Here is a 20,475-nt window from a genome sequence, read left to right on the forward strand (position 1 = left end):
TTAGCTAATTTTTGTGTTTTTTTGTAGAGAGACAGGGTTTCACCATGTTGCCCAGGCTAGTCTCCAACTTCTGAGCTTCAGCGATCTGCCCACCTCAGCCTCACAAGTGCTGGGATTATAGGTGTGAGCCACCACACCTGGCTGGAATCTTCTAGTTTTTCAAGAGAAGCCAGAAATTTAGACTTTGCTGTGGTGTTCTGATTTTTAAACGTTAGAAACCAACATTGCACTTCTGTGGTGGCTGCAGAAATGCTGTGGGTGTTGTACAGTGCTGTTTACCGTCTTTCCCATGCCTGGAAGGAGTGCCCCCCTCTGAGGCATCTTCCCTAGCTGTCTCCCTGGATCTTCCAGAGACCCAGGAAAGTGCTGGCCTCCTTGCCAGTGTCCAGGGCTCCCCTGAGCCTTGAGCATCCTTGGGCAGCTCAGCATGTGGGCAGCACAGAGGTACCGCCTGGTTGTAGGTGGTAGGCTCTTGGTAGCAGATGCCAGCATCTCTCAAACATCGTACCTTCCCTTGACCCACTTATTTCTCCAGCAAATCAAACCTGCTGGGGAGAGAGGGGGGCCTTGTAGTGAGTCCAAAGCCAGCTGGCTGTGTCCAGGGAAGGGCAAGCCACCACACCAGTTCCGGGGAGACTGCCAATGCCATCCCTCATGTCCCCTCTTTCTTCCCATGCCTTAGCACAGCGATGGAGACCCTCCAGGAATCTGTCTCTTTCCCCTCCACCTGCTCCAGGCCCCATCTCCATTACACCTCCAAGGGCGTCAACATCCATCCACACACTCACAAAGACTTCTTGCAGGCCTGCTATGTGCAGGGAACTTAGGAAAGGGTGGAGGCAGTGTCTGCCCTCCTGTAGCTCCAAGTCCGAAACCAAATAATCACAAACATTTAAGTGCTTAGGTGAAAACATTGCCAAACATTAGAGAGGAAAAGAAGCGTACATCATGGAGAGTAAACCAGGGTATCTGACCTAGTCCAGGGGAGAAGGGGGTTGTGAGGGCAGCTGTTGGAACTGAGCCCCAGGGACTAGTTTTAGACAGGGGGCCCTGCAGTCTGATTTGCTGAATGGAAGGCCACCCTGGCTGCTCTGTGACAGCATGTTGGAGGGTGGTGGGTGTACCTTGTGGGATGGGGAACTGTTAGGAGGTTGATAGTCGTCTGGGGGGAGAGGGTGGGTGCTAGAAGGAGGGGGTGGCAGAGACGTGGGCAGACTCAGACTGTGTTTAGGAGGAGTTGGTGACAGTCTGGTTAGTAAATGAGCAGCTGCCAGGGGGCTGCCCATGTCTATGGTTTGTGTGCTGTGGGGCGGCTGGTGGTGCCTCTGCTGAAGTGGGGAACGCTGCAGGGGAAGCAGCTATTGAGGGGGTGCTGTGGAGGGCAGGGGTGCATCTGAGCCAGCACAGACGGCATCCACATCTCCCAGATACTTTTCCACGGGCAGCATTCTCTGCCTGGAAAGCCATTCTCAGCTTTCTGGACAAGCACCTGTTCATGCTCCAAGGTCTGGGTCAGTTTCCCCCTCCCCTGGGCTACTCAGATGTATTTCTGATGGGAGCCCACACCTTGCTTTGCTTGCAACCCGAACCACACTAGGCTGGAAGGAGCATTGCCACTGGGAGGGAAGGAGGTGGTAAGGCTTACAGCAGGCTCAGGGGCAGTCACCTTGGCTTCTGGGAACAGGGAGGCAGGAAGCGTGTGTGAGAAAGAGTGTGTGAGCCTGAGAGTGTGTGAGTGTGAGAGTGTAAGTGATTGAGAGTATTGTGAGTGGGAGAGAGTGTGAGGGTTTGTGAAAAAGTGTGTAAGAGCATGTATAAGTGTGAGTGTGTGCATGTATGTGTTTGCCTGAGAGAGGAGGCAGGGGCAGGGAGGTTCGGAGATGGAAGACTGGTCTTGCCATACCAACCCCTCCTGGGAGGTCAGTGTATGCTGTGGTGGTCAGGGCTCTGGGTTCTGAGACAGGGACGCCTGCCTTTGAGTCTGAGTCCTCCATGTAACCAGCTCTGTGACTTCAAGCAAGCAATATTACCTCTTTGAGCCTGAGGTACTCATCTGTAATGGGGTCATAAAGATCATTTGTCCTATTGGGCTGATGCAAGGAGTGAGTAAGATGATGATTACAAAATACTTAGCCAGGACCTGGCATAGAAGAGCACTCAAACATAATGAACTTTTGACTCCATCCTCCCTGTGCTCAGGGGATGCTGTCTTGACCACCACACCTAGTCTTTTCTCCTGGTTATTCCTGTGCACAGAACCATGTGCTCATGCACTCCCTGGTAGCACTCAGCAAGATGACCACCTTACATTTATTTGTGTGTTTGTCTAGTGCTTTTGTCTGTTTAGTGTTGCTATAACAAAATATCTGAGGCTGGATAATTTATAAGGAAAAGAAGTTTACTTGGCTCATGATTCTGGTGGCTGGGAAGTCCAAGAGCATGGCACTGGTATACACTCCACTTCCAGTGAGGGCATCATGCTGGGTCACAGGGTGGTGGAGAAGCAGAAAGGTAAGAAGGCATGTGCAAAAAGACATGCATGAGAGTCTGGGCTCACTTTAAAAAACCCTCTTTTTTGGGAACTAATTCATTCCCACAAGAGTCAGAATTCCCTCCTGAGAGACAGCATTAAGCTTTTCATGACAGTGGTGTCCCATGACCCAAATACCTCCTACTAGGGCCCCTCTCCCAACACTGCTATATTGGGGATCAGATTTCAACATGCGTTTCAGAGGGGACACACTCAAACCATAGCATGTGGTTAAAGTCATCATCTCCAGGAGCTCCAAAAGGGCTGAGCTGGGCTCTTGCTTTGCTCCCTATTGTCTCCTGGCCCCTGGCCTCAGCAGGCACATAGTGGGTGCACAACAAGCATTTCTCAAATTGAATCAGCCAAGGTAGGTAAAATAGTAGTTTCTTCCTTCCCTTTTCCTTCCCTCTCTCTTTCCTCTTTTTCTGACCCCACCCCCAGCCCACTCTCAGGGCTGATCCTCGTGCTGGGCCTGTGCTGGGCTCACTACCCTCTCTTGGTGCAATGAAGCTGAAAGTCAGAACCTACAAGAGAAGTGAAATGGCCAAGACAGGTCTGAGGCCCCCCTGAGACTGTGTGCTATGGTTACTGTCTGCCAAATCACTAGTTCTTCTTTATTTAACTGATGGCTGCTGTCACTTTTCACACCTCTGCGCACACTTGAGAAATTACCCTTTCTTTCTTTCTTTTTAAATCCCAAAGCTCATTATTATTTTTTATTACTTTTAAGATCTCATTCTTTGTTTTAAGCATCCTAAATGAACCTGCCAATTTATATTCCACTATAATGGCAGAATTTTCTAATTTGTTCGTCATTGTTGAACTTTAGCCTGCTAGGAGATTTTATCAGAAGGTAGCAGTTTGTCTGGAGAACCTTTGAAATTGTCAAAGAATTTGTTCCTTCTGGTGAGTCCTGCCAAATAAAACAAATGCAGGAAAACCTGGCGGCCTCTTAGAGAGCCCTGAACATCCCACTGCTATCTGAAAGATTGATATTCATCCTCTGAAATAAAGTCGTTTCTTTCCCATTATCTTCAGGAGCTTCAGCTAAGGATGTTAATATGGAAAACAAGGAGAGGTAAGCGGTTTGATTTTCCCCCCTTTTTCTCTTCAGGAAATTGCTTTCTTATGCAAGAGAAATGCAAGTTCACCCACAGTGGATCAGTCATATGATAAGAAATCTGTTTGCAAGACAGGGAAGCTCATTTCCCTGTTGAGAAGCTGCATTTGTTTGAAGGAGACAAGGAGAGAGAAAGCATTTTTGCTGGGGCACAGGGAAGGGATTAAGGCATCATGACAAGCACACTGCTTAGAAATCAGCCCAATTAAAAAAACATGAACCCATCTGACCCTCATGTGAAAACCCAGGGCTGGCACCATCCACTCCGTGATGTGAGAGACCAGCACAATTATTCTGGAGATCATTAAGATTCTGGGGGAATGAGTTTTCTGGTTTTGCTTGTGATTTCCATTTTCTCATTACTGACAGAAGCTGCATTTATGGATCTTTCTGTTTTAAACAGGAGCTTCTTGGGCTGGTTTTATTTTGAATTGGCCTCCCCAAAAGGCATAATGTCAGAAGCTTAAATGGGCTCATCTGGGCCGAATCTGAGAACCTCGGCCCCTCACGCCCTCACCAACCTTTTTTTTTTTTTTTTTTCTTGCCTTTGGAGATGGGATTCATGACCGTGGGCAGGCAATTGGATTTTAAAGCGGGATAACTCCGTTGCACTTGCCAGGAACTGCTGAAGCAAGCAGGAGAGCCCGTGGGCTTTGAATCCTGGCACAGAGGCAGGCGCTCCCGGCCCAGCTCTCCTAGGATGGGCAAGAGGAGTGTGTTTGTCTTTGTTCTGAAAAGGGAAATTTAATTTCATCCCCCAAGCTCTATCTGCATGGTAATTCCATAGCTAGGCGATACTGTCTTTCAAAAGACTGGGCCATTGCCTGGTTTGGGAAATGTCGAGAGTTGGCACGGTCCAGCAGAGGGTCAGTTTCCAGTGGCAGGCCAGTGTCTGGGCTTCACGCTCAGCCTTCATCTGTGGCCCCGTTCCCAGGAGGGCTGCTATCTCTCTAGAGACTGAAGGACTTTGTGTCCCCAAGCCAGCCTTCTCACATGCGCCGGCTGAGTCACAAGGTTGGGGGCTGACATCTGATTTCCAAAGCCACTGAGAAAGAAATGCCAACACTTGTTCAAGAAGCTGGCTCGTGCTGTGCCTAGAACTCTGGACTGGAAGCTGCCTGGAGATGAATCTGGACTTGGAGGATTGGACCAAGTCTGGACTGGACTGGACTCTATGCAACCCCAGACCATGTTGCTGCTCTCATGGAGCTTATCTTCTCACAGCAGCGGGTGGTAGGGGAAGTACATGATGAAACGAACAGAAAGATATTGGCTGGTGATAAGGGATGCGATGAAAATGAGACAGCGATGTGAGAGAAGATCAGAGGGCTTCTCAGAGGAGGTGACATTTGAGGTGAGACCTGATGAGAAAGAGCCAGCCATGCAGAAATCTGAGGGAAGAGCATCCTACGCAGAAAGAACAGCAACTACAACCCCACTGAGCAGAAAGTGAGCTTGGCATGTCTTTGGAACAGTGAGGAAGCCAATGTGGTTCAAGCATGACGAGTGAGGGGGAGAAGATGCCATGAGATGAAGTCAGAGTGATAGGCACTATCGTAGGAAGGAGTTTGGCTGAGATGCTAAATATTTTGCAGAATTTTTGGAAGCAGGGGAGAGACAGCTGACCTGATTTGTATTTTAAGAGGATCATTCTGCTTTGTGCATGGAGAATCTGTTGAAGGGAGCACAAGACAGGAAGCAGGGTTGATCATCAGAACTACTGCGGCAAATGGGCAAATGAAGCCATTTTATCTTCCAGTGACAAGGCAACTTGTCATCAAAGGGACAGGACATCCTTCTTCAAGTCAATGTTTCTAGGCTTTTGCTTATTCTGAATATGGTGGAGGCTATTACTTGAAGGTACGATTTACTAACCAGACCCCAGAAACTCACCTGTGTGTAAGAGTCTGATTTCACGAGCATTCACAGCCCTGCAATAACAAGCCAGCGAGAATGGCCTTGCGCCCAGCGTCTAATCAGAGCAGGCCCCCACTGGAGTACCAAAAAGGCTGTGAGGGGCACCTGTGACAGCTTGTGGTGAACAACTGTGCAGCAAGACAAAGTAATACAATCCATGTCCCATTTTCAAGATGCATTCCAGACCAAAGGTCAGATGCGTCGCTGTCTATAGAAATCAACATACAGCTATACAGCTAATATGTTACATACCGATGTCCTACGTATTTCGTAGCAGTCCCAAGTGATCAGCAGCTACATGGTATAAAAGGAAGACAAATTGTGCCCATTTTATTGCACGTGGTGTTGTATACTACGCAAACTTCTTACATTCTTTCTGATTTCCAATCTTTCACAAGCTGAAAAAAATTAAAATATCACCAAGGTTAAATATGAGAAGAAGCAAAAAAAAAAATGCAGAAAAATTTATTTGAGAAGATTTGACAGTTCTTTCAATTGTTACGGTGGCAGGGGCAGGAGGATGCAGAGAAAAAGTCTAAAGAAGAATAAAAGAGGGCTGACCAAGGAGCAGGAGAGTTTGCAGAAAAGCCTAAATGAGGATGAAGACGAAGTGACATCGAGGGGCTTGGGGAGGGGCTGCTTGAAGATGTCGATGTGGGAGACGCTTCCTGTGGGTGAGAACCAGCAGAGGTGTGAGACCCTCACTGTGCCCAGTGCCAACTCCCCACATTGGAAAAGCAATAGAAGGAATGCAAAAAGGATCCGCAGTCCTGGGAGACGGAGCTAACAGGCCCGGTTCATCCTGGACCACGTGATGCGGAGGTTCCTGTTTCAGGTGCCGACTTCCTAATGAGGCCCTGCGTGGAGAGGCGGGCCCGGGGTGCTATCTATCACACACTGATAAACAAGGCAACGACTGTTTCCTGTTCTTTTCTGCGACCGAATCTAGTCTCATCCGTCCTCCTAGGTGACGACCCATAGTCAACATCCCGCTTTTCCCATTCACGGCTGGAGGATAATGATGCCGGTTTTCATTGTGCTTTCGGACCTTGGGACACGAGGGATACGCTTTCTTTCCTGCCAGAGATAGGGAAAGGGTGGATGGGAGGGCTTTCCAACAAATGCTTCACCTTCCTCCAGTTGAATAGGAGTGAGAAGAGCCGAGGGAAACGCAGGGAGGCAGCCCTGAAGCTCCTGAAACCAGGCCAAGAGGCGCATTCAATCAAGGACTGACATTTGCCCATTGACCTCTTATCGGAGTTGCTAAGTCACTGGGGCCTTTGTGCTACAGAATTGGAAAGGAAGGGTTCACCCAGCCCGGTCAATCCTGTACCAGCTCTCTGCTGGCCATTAGCATTTACCTGACATCTGACTGATATCTTCATTTCACTTTGGTAAACAGGCCACCTCAAGGCCAAGGTGACAGTGACCTCTGGCGCCGCACACTGCACAGGATTCTCCCTGGGGACCCTGGGGAAGGACTTTCACATCGGCAAGAGCTCCTATTTCCCCTCCCCACCCTCTGATTAGTGCTGACAATAAATAAATAACCATCCAACAGAATAGGCAGCGGGCCCGCGAGCTGGACAGAGAAAGAGAATTGGGGAAGGGCATGAGGGAGGGTTGGGAGAGGCAGAGCTGGAGTTGGACTTAGAAGGTTGCCTCTGCTGCTCTCCCACTAAGAACAATGCAGCTGCCCAGGAAACACACCCGAGCTATGAATAGGCTGGAGCACGCAGGGCTAAGCTGTCGCATTTCTGCCGTTTAGAAAGGATCTCTAGTGTGAAGTTGCTTGGAGGCTCTGATTTTGCAAACCAATTAAATATAGATTTCTTTGGGGTGATGGTTGGGAAGGGTGTGGGTGGAATGTATGTCTGTGCTGCAATGCAATTTAATCCTGAAAGTTTCAGCGAACCTATTCACATACTCCACAAACATTTCATAGCACCTGCTGTGCGCCAAGTGCAAGGCGCATCCAGCTAAAGCACACTTTACCCCCCAAAAACCCATAGTCCAGTGGAGTTGCAATGGCTACTACCTACAGGGGCCAGGCAGGCAACATGAATGAATGAATTAGGCAGGGTGTGGGACATTAGGGAGCGGTGGGGACTGTGAACAAAGTGCATGTGTCCTCTGTACAGGGATTGGGGAGCTACTCAGTCTCAGTTGACTGTCCATTATTATTGTGCCTTATGATTTTTAAGGGGAAGCTATATGTTTGGAATGTGGGGGAGGGATGTGGGGGGGGCCTTTTTTTCTATTTTTTTTTTTCTTTAAACACTGTGTGGACCAAACAAACCATGTCTGTAGGCCTATTGGGACCAGAGAGGATCTTCTAATAACATATGATAAGAGTGACATAGAAGGCATCCCAGGGGCTAATGGAAGCCCTAAGTGGGGCATTTAACCCAGCCAGGGGTGGAGTTGGGACTGTCTTCCCAGTGCAGGTGAACTGAATCTTGGATAATGTTAGCCTAAATCATGGCCTGGTAAATGATGAATGATGGTGTAAATGATTGGAAGAGCCATTCCAGGCAGCGTAGTAATTTAACTGGGCACTTCGCACATGCCTGCCCAGCTAAAGACTACATCTCTCAGCCACCCTGGAAACCAAGAGTGGCCACCTGACTCATGGTATCTGTCTCAGTCCTTAAAGGGGAAGAGGGCTCCATTTCTCTGCACAGCCCCCTCTTCCTTCTGGCTAGCAGGCATAGTTGTTGCCAGCATAGATTGTGGAACTGGCAGCTCGACGTTTTTGGCTTCACTTTCTGTAAAATTAGGATATTATCTACTCTGAGAGATTTTGAGGGTTAAAGGCTTGATACTTATAAAGTATTGAGAACCGTGCCTGGCACATACATGGGCAGCCAAGGCATCATCTTATCAATATTTTTCTGCAGATGGTATTCCTTTGCAGCACTCTGGGGAGGGCAGAGCAACAAGAGGGCAGGAGCCTGGGTCCCCATCCCAAACCTGCACCTGCACTAATATGTAAGAAGGCAACTGCACTCTCACTTAAGGCCCAGTGTTTTGAATCTCTGATGCAGCAGCCAGGCTTACAATGAGTAACTCAGAGGTTGGGTGGGGTTCTTCCTGGCCAGTGAGAACCAGAGAAAATGGCCTCAAACTGCCCCAAACTGCATGGCCTGTGAAGTCCAGAGTAGCACTAATCCCCAGGCATATGTGACTCCTGGAGCCTCTGCCTCGTGAGCTCAGCTTTCTCCTGTGCCAACCTGGCCATGACACATTAATGTTCTCAAGTGACCTAGCCCCGTCTCTAGTTTCCATTCGTCAGCAATGACAGCCGTTGACATGACCACCATGTGAAGAACTGGTGGTCTGAGCTGACTTCACTGAAAGGGGTTTACTGAGTGAGTGCCTGGATGGAACAGAGTGTGACCATCACACAGACACGACCCCCTGTGGGGGTGTCTTCCACCCCAAGTCTCCTTCCCCTCTGCCCCAGGAGCCTGTGTTTTCCAGCTGTGTCTGTGCAGAGGCCACACCTCCCAGAGGCTGCTCCTACCCAGGACTGCCTGGCAGGAATTGAAGGGGAGCTATCACTGGCAGACACAGAACTCCTCTGTTACTAGACCATGGCTCAAGGAAGGCGCTGCCAAGCCTATCAAGTTGGCACAACTGCCTAGAATACTTCTACCCAATCTTCCTTCCCTCTCTCCTCCACTCAGGGTCTTGCATCACATGGCCTGACTGCTCTCACTACCCTCCCTTCCACCCATTTTCTCTCACAGGCATTTACCTTCATGAAACCCCTGTGCATTAACTCCCATCTTGGCATCTGTTTCTCCTATAATAACAGTCTGCCAAAGTTTCTTGGAAGAAGAAAGAGATACAATTAGTTCTTTCTCACTTAGGGGACTTAATCTACCCCAGGACTATTTGCATATCTAAACAGAACAATACCTCACTAAGGGTGGTATTTCAGGCACCAGGAATACATGTGGGTCATGGCGGAGCTCCCCCAGGTACCCTCAGATATAAGGGTCTGTTCTGTCCTTAGACAACTGGAAAAGTAAGCATGCAATGCCTGGGAGTTGGGAAAGGCCTGGAGCTTTGACTAGGTCTGTTTCAGCCTCTAGGAAGAAATAGGAGGTATCTCATGTACCAGTTGGTATGCTTTAGGTAGCAGGTAAGAAAAACCCCAATGCCAAATGGTTTAAACAAGAAGAAAGATCTATGACCCAAAGCAGGCTGTCCTCTGGTTAACTTCATGGTTCTCTACATTTCCAAGCATCCAAGTTTCTTCTACTGTCCTTCCTTTCTGGGGTCTTGGGCCTGTCAGTCCTGCCTCAAGTTGTTCTCCTCATGGTGCCAAGATGGTTGCCATAGCCCAGCCATCACTCTCAAATGCACCAATGTCCAAAGGCAAAAAGAGACTGGCTTTTCTTTTCTTGTGTTTCTCATTTTAAGAGTCAGCGGTTTTTCCCAGAGTCTTGTAGCAGGACCGTGGTCAGAATCAGGTCACATGCAGTTTTGTATTCATCATTGTCGGGGGAATGAGACTGCATGTTTCGCTTGGACAACTGGGATTTAGTCTTGAGCTGGGAATAGTTACCTTGCCTGAGGGGTGAAGATCAGAATACAACTGGGTTTCTGTTAGCGGAGATAAAAGTGGAGGATGGCTCTTGGGAGGAAGGCGATAGTGTCTTCTGCAGCCTGCACGGGTTTGAAAAACATGTTGATCCTCCCTCGCTTTTCACCAATCAAGCTTCTCAGTCTCTATTTTTGCTGAACTGTCTTTTACTTTCCTTGATCTCAAAAGGCAGGAATTTCTTCTTGGTCTCTTGAGTACAATTGGTTCTATTTAGCATCTTGCTGGCAGCCGGAGTTGGTCTGATTCCTGTAGCTCATTTTACTGGTAACTTAACTTTTGGCTGCAAGTGATTAAAATTTTTAGAAGTAATCAGAAGTAATGAAAGATCATTTAGAAATAATAACCTCCTATGTGATTTTATATTGAAGATGACCTCTAAGTTCCCTTCAAGCTTAATGTTGGACCATAGGAACACAAGTCAGGTCAGCTTTGGGTGACCCAGGCCTTGGCTCTGGCATGCTGTGCAATTTGGGACAAATGAATGCTCCTCTCTGGGCCTCAGACTCAATCCAAAAACTGATTAGGGTGGGCTAGATTTGGGATGACAAATCACTTCATTTGAGCAGCTAAGTCTGCCTGAGGCATTATGCTAAACAGGACTCAGAAGTTCAATGGTGGAAAATGCCATAATCCATTAGTGATGTCTGCCAAGGGTGTGAGATGGGAAAGGAGTAGCACACTTTTTGTTGACTCTGAACTAGAGAATCTCAAATAACCCCCTAGCTCTACTATTCTTTGGTTTGAATTTCTTTCTTCCTCATAATTTATAGTGAGATTTTCAAGAGCCAATCTAGTGTGATAAGGAAATTGGCCTCTGGTGGACCAGCAACTGTGTGACCTTGGGCTTTTGGTTTTCAAACACAACATCATTTTGCCACTAGAATTCCTCCATCCATATAGAATCAGAAATAAATCATTGGTCTGTATCCTCTTTACAAATGAACATGTCCTGCTTTATAGGTCAGTGCAGATGTTGATATAAATACAAATATATAGATGAATATATGTGTGTAAATACATACACATGTTACATCTATGTATACATGCATACATATACTCATATGTGTATAAAGCAAGCATGATACATACTAATTCATTCACTTAGTCATTCAACATACATATGTTGCAATCCTACTATGTGCCAGGTATTGTTTGGGTGCTGAGATGCAGCAGGGAGCAAGGTGATCAGTCTCCGACTTTCCCAAGGAGAGATCTGAGACTGATCCTCTTGGAGCTTTTATTCTGGAAGGAGCTTTTATTCTGGTCACAGAGAGACAGACAATAAACAAATGAGTATATATTATTATGTCAGTGTTGTGGAGAAAAATAAAACAGGATTGGGTGTGCAAGGTGATCCGGAAAGGAAAGTCTTACTTAGGATGAATAGAGATGCCTTCTTAGGTGACACCAAGTAGAAACCTGAAGGTGGTGAGGGGGTGAGCTCAGCAAAAACCAGAGAGAAGAACATTCCAGGCAGAGGAAACAGCAATTACAAATGCTATAAGGCTGGAATGAGCTTAGCAGCTTCACGCAACAGCAATGAGGCCAGTGTGTGTGTGTGTTCAGAGGAACACTTTGCTGGAGGAAAAGAGTCTTGGGAAGGGCAAGTGAGGTCAGGAAGGGCCATGTGTTAGTCAGTGCAGACTGCCACAACAGACTACTGCAGACTGCATGGCTTAAACAACAGATATTTGTTTTCTCACAGTTCTGGAGACTTGAAATCCAAGATCAAGGTGCTGGTGGGGTTGGTTTCTGGTGAAGTCTCTCTCCTCAGCTTGCGGACAGCCACCTTCTAGCTGTGTTCTCATATGACTTTTCCTCTGTACAAGCAGGGGGAGAGTGTTTTGCTATTTCTTCTTCTTGTTTTTATTTTAATTTGTAATTTGATTTCTTTCTTTTTTTTTTTTTTGTAAAGACCAGGTCTTGCTATGTTTCCCAGGGTGGTCTTGAAATCCAGGCCTCAAGTGATCCTCCTACCTTGACCTCCCAAAGTGCTGGAATTACAGGTGTGAGTCACCATGTCCAGCCACCTCTTCTTATAAGAACACCAATCCCATCAGATTAAGGACCCACCTCATGACCTCATTTAACCTTAATTATCTCCTTAAAGGCCCTATCTCCAAATATAGTCACCTTGGGAGTAAGGCCTCAACATATGACTTTGGTGGGACACAATTCAATTCATAACACCAGGTCATGCAGCACTCTGCAGGCAGGGAGATGAGGATGGTGTTGTCAGTGGGATAGAGGCTATGAGAGGGTACTGAGAAGGTGAGGGACTTGGGTTTTAAAGGATCCTTCTGCCTGCTGTGTGGATGGAGCATCTGAGAGGGGAGGGGTACAGCCAGGAGGGGAGGGGCATTCACGGGAGAAGAGACTGATGTCATGAGAAGGGTAACGGGTGATGGTGACTCTGGTAGTCGTGGGAGTGGTGAGAAGTGGTCAGGTTCTGGATAGATTTTGAAGATGGTGCTGACAGGGTTTGGGATGAATTTTATCTCAGAACAAGGAAAGAGGACTCAGAGAGGACTCCTAGATATTTGGCCTGGAGCAACTGGTGTAAGGTAGAGCTGTACACTAGGAAGGGAAAAACTGGGCAAGGGTAGAAGTGGGGCACAGAAATCAGGGTCCTACTTGGGGCAGGTTGAGCTGTCCATTTGACAGCTATGGAGGTGCCTGGAGCGGGAGACACAGACTAAGTTGTATTTGCTGATATGCATTTCAGGACTACCATGCCTCAGAGCCAATGCTCTGCATTTTATAAGTGGGATCTCCTTTAATTTTCATGACAACATCTTGAAGAGCTTATACTATTTTTTATTGAATCTAAAACTCTGTTGATTGTGTGACATGCTCTGGTTCCAGATCTGCTAAAATGTGAAAAATTATGCATCTTAGAATTGAGGAAAGATGATAATATTGTGTCCGGAGTTTGTTCCTTCGGTGGGTTTGTGGTCTCGCTGACTTCAGGAATGAAGCCACAGACTCTCATGGTGAGTGTTACAGCTCTTAAAGGTGGTGCAGACCCAAAGAGTAAGCAGCAGCAAGATTTATTGTGAAGAGCAAAAGAACAAAACTTCCAGAGGATGGAAGGGTACCCCAGCAGGTTGCCACTGCTGGCTGGGGGTGACTAGCTTTTATTCCCTTACTTGTCTCCACCCATGTCCTGCTGATTGGTTCATTTTACAGAGCACTGATTGGTTCATTTTACAGGGCGCTGATTGGTCGATTTTACAAACTTCTACCTGGCCACAGAACGTTGATTGGCACATTTTTACAGCATGCCAATTGGCTCATTTTACAAACCTCTAGCTAGCCACAGAACGCTGATGGGTGTGTTTTTACAAAGCACTCATTGGTGCATTTTACAAACCTCTTGTAAGACAGAAAAGTTCTTCAAGTCCCCACCTGACCCAGAAGTCCAGCTGGTTCACCTCTCAAAATTATTTCCATTTTTCAGATAAAGAAACTGAGACTTCAGTAGCTTGGTAGTATCTCAAGGCTAGTAATGGTCAGAGTTGGGATTCCTGCTTCCGATTCTTCCTGGTTACTACTCACAATACACATAAAATACTTAGCAACATGACTGGCACATAGTCAGGCTCACTGTGGTCCTGATGATCAGTTGTTTAATGCACTGCACAGTATACGACACAACATGCATTCTACAATACACTGTGCATACAGGTCAGAGGACGGTGTGCAGGCGTTGTACAAAGTCAGGAACATACCAATGTCTTGGGGCTAAAAAGACACATTTAGGTATACTATTGTGTAACTGCCCTGTAGACTCAAATTTGCAAGTATTAAAGTGAGAAAAAGCATATTCTTAAGAATAAACAACCTAAATCCTGCACCAATTCAATTTTGCTTTGGGGTACCAGGAGAGAGAAATTTTTCTCAATATTTATCATGCAGTCTTCCTTGTTTTCAAGGAAAAGTGTTCCTATGTAGAAACACTCAAGTCAAAAGGCAGCTGCTTGTGGGACATGTGACTTTGGGTTTTTTTTTCACACATCAGCAGCTGCAGTTTTGGAACTGGGTAAAGGGTATTTCCACCCCCTGCAAAATGAAGGCTACCCAGATGAGAACTATTTAGATGAGAGGAATATAAGCCGTATGCTTGGGCCTTAGATAGTCCCAATTTCTTCTCAGAAGCTGAAAGTTGTTCTGAACTGGGTCTAAGCATGGTAAGTCTGGAAGATTTAGAACTACTACTCATTTTGTGATGTGTGGAAGTCTTTGTCATAGACTATTTATTTTGTCAATGGGGGTTGTCTTAGAATCTTGGTAGTCAAAGGCCAGAAAAATTAAAATAGGTCTTACAAGGACTCAAAAATTCAAACTTGTCAACTCAACAACAACAAAAATCCTCAAACAACCCAAATTACAAAAGGGGAAAGGTCTTGAATAGACAATTCTCCAGAAAAGATAAACAAATGGCCAACAAGCTCAGGAAAATATGCTCAACATCATTAATCCTTAGAGAAATGCAAATCAAAGCTCTGTTCATTAGGATGGCTACTATTGTTTAAAAAGCATTAAAAGGATGTGGAGAGCTGGGCGCGGTGGCTCATGCCTATAATCCCAGCACTTTGGGAGGCTGAGACGGGCAGATCACGAGGTCAGGAGATGGAGACCATCCTGGCTAACACGGTGAAACCCCATCTCTACTAAAAAAAAAAAAACCAAAAAACTAGCCAGGTGTGGTGGCAGGTGCCTGTAGTCCCAGCTACTCGGGAGGCTGAGGCAGGAGAATGGTGTGAACCTGGGAGGTGGAGTTTGCAGTGAGCTGAGATCACGCTGCTCCACTCCAGCCTGGGTGACAGAGTGAGATTCCGTCTTAAAAACAAATAATAAATAAATAAATAAATAAAGGATGTGGAGAGATTGGAACCCATGTGCACTATTGGTGGGAATATAAAGTGGTACAGCCACTGTGGAAAACAATCTTGCCATTCTTCAGCAATTTAAACAGAATTACCACGTGATTCAGCAATTGCATTTCCAGTTTATAGACAAAAGAATTGAAAGCAGGGTCTTGAAGAGATAATTTGTATACACCCGTGATCACAGCAGCATTATTCACAACAACCAACAGGTAGAAACAACCCAAGTATCCATAGACAGATGAATGGATAAATGAAATGGGGTCTGTCCATTCAAGGGAATTTTATTCAGCCTTTGAAAGCAAGGAAATTCTGATCATCTGTGTTCAGATCCATGTTCAGATTCATGTTCCGCCAACATGGATGAACCTTGAGGATGTTATGTTAAGTGAAATCAGCCAGACACAAAAAGACAGAGACTGTATGATTCCACTTAAATGAGGCTCCTAGAGCAGTCAAATTCAAGGAGACAGGAAACAGAATGGTGGTTGCGAGGGTGGAGAGCAAGGGGGAGTTTTTGTTTAATGGGTAGAGTTTCAGTTTTGCAAGATGAGAATGTTCTGGAGATGAACAATGGGGATGATTGCACAACAATATGAACATATTTAATGCCACTGAACTGTACACTTAAAAACAGTTAAGATGGTAACTTTTAAGTTATGTGTATTTTATCACACACAACAAATGTGTACTTGTTTATTTAGAACGTGTTTGCTCCCTGTTCCTGCATCACTGCCTATATACAGTAGGTGCTCAATAAATGAATGAAAAAGAGTCATCACTGTTGTAAACCAGATGTCCCTCCTCCCTGATACAGGTTCAGTCTGGACTCAGAACCCAGCCTCCCCGTTGCTACTCACCAAAAAAAAAAAACAAAGCATTCCTGTAGACCTGTAGATTTTTCAGAAGATCTCTGTGATCACAGGGTGGGGTCTGATCCTATAGTTCACATCAAAATCTTAAATGCGTCCAGGCGCGGTGGCTCAAGCCTGTAATCCCAGCACTTTGGGAGGCCGAGATGGGCGGATCACGAGGTCAGGAGATCGAGACCATCCTGGCTAACACGGTGAAACCCCGTCTCTACTAAGAAATACAAAAGGCTGGGCGCGGTGGCTCAAGCCTGTAATCCCAGCACTTTGGGAGGCCGAGATGGGCGGATCACGAGGTCAGGAGATCGAGACCATCCTGGCGAACACAGTGAAACCCCGTCTCTACTAAGAAATACAAAAAATAGCCGGGCGAGATGGCGGGCGCCTGTAGTCCCAGCTACTCGGGAGGCTGAGGCCGGAGAATGGCATGAACCCGGGAGGCGGAGCTTGCAGTGAGCTGAGATCCGGCCACTGCACTCCAGCCTGGGCTACAGAGCGAGACTCCGTCTCAAAAAAAAAAAAAAAAAAAAAAAAAAAATCTTAAATGCAACCACCAAATAGTGTTCTTCTCTCTGCCCTTCTTCCTTTGAGTTGTGCAAAGAAATACTGCTCCCTACAAGGTACTGATACTGATTTGATATTTTACTGATAATGATCAGTACAATAATTGGTCTCCCAGTACCTCCCGAGTTGCTGGGACTGCAGGCGTGCACCACTACGCCCAGCTAATTTTTGTATTTTTCGTAGAGACGGAGTTTCTCCATGTTGGCCAGGCTGGTCTCAAACTCCTGACCTCAGGCGATCCACCCGCCTCGGCCTCCCAAACTACTGGGATTACAGGCATGAGCCACTGTGCCCAGCCGGGTTTTTATTTAAGTAAATTATTGGGGCTTCTCTAAGACTGGGCCCACTAGGAAACAGGGCTGACCTTGCCAGAAGGCAATGTAGGGGCCACATTTGTTATCGATGTATGCCATCGGGGTCTCCCAGTACGCCCGAGTTGTACAACTCCAAGAGACAGTATATTCTGAAGTTGTATAGTAGCAGCCCTGGCCATCCATACCCCTACCCACTTGCTCCCCAAATATTTGTTCTAACTCCTAAACTGCATTCCCTGAAAGAAATTTTGGTGGATTAAATCATTTTGTTCTAGTCACGGACATGGGCCTTTCTTCTTCGTCATGGACTTTATATTCAATGTCATATTGTATATTTCTAGCAAGGGGTGAATAGCTAATAGCTAGATCCCTGCTAACTAGATGAACCGTGAAAAGCACTTTGTGAGAGAGTCACTCTAAATTCTCACAAAGGGTTAGATTACACCATGGATTTGGCACCATTAGCCAGACAGCATCCTGTTTCCAGGTGACTGGGCCCGGCAAGCTGGGACACAGCTTCTCTTAACTTTAGCCAGGGTGGATTCAGTAGTGCCAATATTTTCCAACTTTTGGAAAAATAGCCCAAAAGTTGCAGTATTATTCTTACTCAATTGAACTTCAAGACGACAGCAGATGCTAGAGCCAGGCAGGATTCAGGCTGCCTGCCACAGGGACATATCATGTCTCAACGTGACTCAAGCTTGAGGACACTGGACATTCCCCAATCCTCTTTGTGACAGGGTTTTTATTTAATCGCTGTATACTTTTCTTTTTCTTTTTCTTTTTTTTTTGAGATGGAGTCTCACTCTGTCACCCAGGCTGGAGTGCATTGGCACAATCTTGGCTCACTGCAACCTCTGCCTCCCAGGTTCAAGCGATTCTCCTGCTTCAGCCTCCCGAGTTGCTGGGACTGTAGGCATGCACCACAATGCCCAGTTAATTTTTGTATTTTTAGTAGAGACGGAGTTTCGCAATGTTGGCCAGGCTGGTCTCAAACTCCTGACCTCAGGCGATCTGCCGCCTCGGCCTCCCAAAGTGCTGGGATTACAGGCATGAGCCACTGTGCCCAGCCGGGTTTTTATTTAGAAACACAATATATTGATGGTTTTCAAAGTGCATGTGTCCCCTGCTCTTCTAATGGGAACAGTTTGGGGATTGGACACAGTGTTTGAATTGGAATCAGGAGTGATTCTGGAGAGGCCCCATGCCACTCTCATCCAGGGTCCCTTTACTGCTTAGGAAATTATAGAAATATTCAGTGCTCCAGTCATTTGAAACTGTGCCTTTGAAGCCTCAGTAAATTCAGAAAAGTCTTGATGGGGGAAGAGGGCAGCTGCTCTACTTAGGTTGGCATAAGATTTAATGTGGACCAAATGTTCTGTTACTAAAAGTTTGAAACCCACTGTAATACACTATACAAATGTTATGAGGTCCTACATAATATTGAGAGGTGAAGCCATCTAGACTTTCTGGGTCAAGTGGGGACTTGGAGAACTTTTCTGTCTTACAAGAGGATTGTAAAATGCCTCAATCAGCACTCTGTAGCTAGGATTGTAAAATGCACCAATTAGTGCTCTGTAGCTAGCAAGGGGATTGTAAAATGCACCAATCAGTGCTCTGTAAAAAACGCACCAATCAGCGAGCACTCTGTAGCTAGTAAGAGGATTGTAAAATGCACCAATCAGTGCTCTGTAAAACGCACAAATCAGCGCTCTGTAAAATGCACCAATCAGTGCTCTGTAAAACGCACTGATCAGCAGGATCCTAAAAGTAGCCAATTGCAGGGAGGATTGAAAAAAGGGCATTCTGATAGGACAGAAACAGAACATGGGAGGAGACAAATAAGCGATGAAAGCTGGCCACCCCCCAGCCAGCAGTGGCAACCTGCTCAGGTCCCCTTCCACATTGTGGAATCCTTGTTCTTTCACTTTTGATGGTAAATCTTGCTGCTACTCACTGTTTGGGTTTGTGCCACCTTTAAGAGCTGTAACACTAACCGAAAAGGTCCGTGGCTTAGTCAGTGAGACCACGAACCCACCGGCAGGAACCAACTCTGGACACAATATGTCCGTATGCTATACTGTGTTCATCATTGTATATGTAAACTGTACATCAGGATCTCCCCATCCTCCCCTTTGAGCTTTTCCAAATAGTTTGCTTACAGAATGTGGAATTTACTGATGGTCTCATGAGGAAGCAAGAAGAGAAGCTCTTATAGCACAGTTAAGTTGCTTAAAGATTGCCATTAGCCAGGCCACTTCTTCTCATTTCTCCTTTCCACTGAGCAGCTCTGGACATTGCAACACACAACCTTGGTGGCTCCTCTCTCCCTCCCTCTGTAGAACAATTACACTCTGCCCTAGCCTGGCACACCCCCAGGCTCTTTGTTGCTCGGTTCTGTGCTTAACAAAACACCATCTTCTCAAAAGAACATCCAAATCTCTGCTCTCTGGGCGGCCTCCTCCACCCCAATCAAGTGGTTTGTGAAGGAGATTCCTTCAAACAGTTTTCTAAAGACGGGTCTTGGCAATGCAATCACCACCATCATTAGGAACCAACATTTCCAGATGTTATGGACTGAATTGTATCTTCCCCAAATTCACATGTTCAAGACCCAACCCCTAGTGTCTCAGAATGGGACTGTTTTTGGAGATAAGGCCTTTATCGAGGTGATTAAGGTAAAATGGGGTCATATGGGTGAGCCCTAATGACCAACATAACTGATTTTTTTTGTTTTTTGTGTTTTGTTTTATTCTGTTTTTGAGACAGGGTCTCACTCTGTCACCCAGGCTGGAGTGCAGTGGTGTAATCACGGCTCACTGCAGCCTCCACTTCCCAGGCTCAAGTGATCCTCCCACCTCAGCCTCTGGAGTAGCTGGGACTACAGGTGTATGCCACCACACCTGGCTACTTTTTATTTTTTATTTTTTATAGGGATGAGTTTTCTTTATGTTGCCCATGCTGGTCTTGAACTGCTGGGCTCAAGCAATTATCTCACCTTGGCCTCTCAATGTGTTGGGATTATAGGCGTGAGCCACCACACCCAGTCATGAGGGATGTCTCTATAAGAGGAGGAGATTGGGACACAGACGCGCACAGAAGGAAGAGCACATAAAGACCCCAGAAGAAGACAGCCATCTATCTACAAGCCAAAGCGAAGCCTCAGGAGAGACCAACACTGCGGATACCTTGATATTACATTTGGAATAAAATGTATTGAGATAAAAATCCCAATACATTTCTGTTGTTTAAGCCACCCAGTCTAGGGCGCTTTGTTACAGCAAAGCACTCAGGCAAACCGATATGCCACGTCTCTGGCTCTCTGCCAAGTCTCGGTGACTTTCTCTGACATACAGAATGTGCTGGGTGATACACCAGAAGAATAGAAATCACACTTAGAATCCAGCTCCTTCCTGGTCTGGTCCATCACAGGCCTTTCCAACTTCACAGGCCACTCCCCTGTCACTGGCCACCGTTCCACGGGAAAACACACCCAGCTTGTTCCTACTACTGGCCCTGCACTTGCCAAGCCCTCTGCGTGGCTCTGTTTTCTTCCTGCCTTGTTCTTGCTTGTTATTGAAGTTTGGCGGAAACACCAGCGCTTCAGAGAGGACTTTTTGGGCACCCATTCCCCCCAACTCATTTTCTGTCTCATCA

Source organism: Theropithecus gelada, chromosome 6, assembly GCF_003255815.1.
Source record: "Theropithecus gelada isolate Dixy chromosome 6, Tgel_1.0, whole genome shotgun sequence".
NCBI lineage: Eukaryota > Metazoa > Chordata > Mammalia > Primates > Cercopithecidae > Theropithecus > Theropithecus gelada.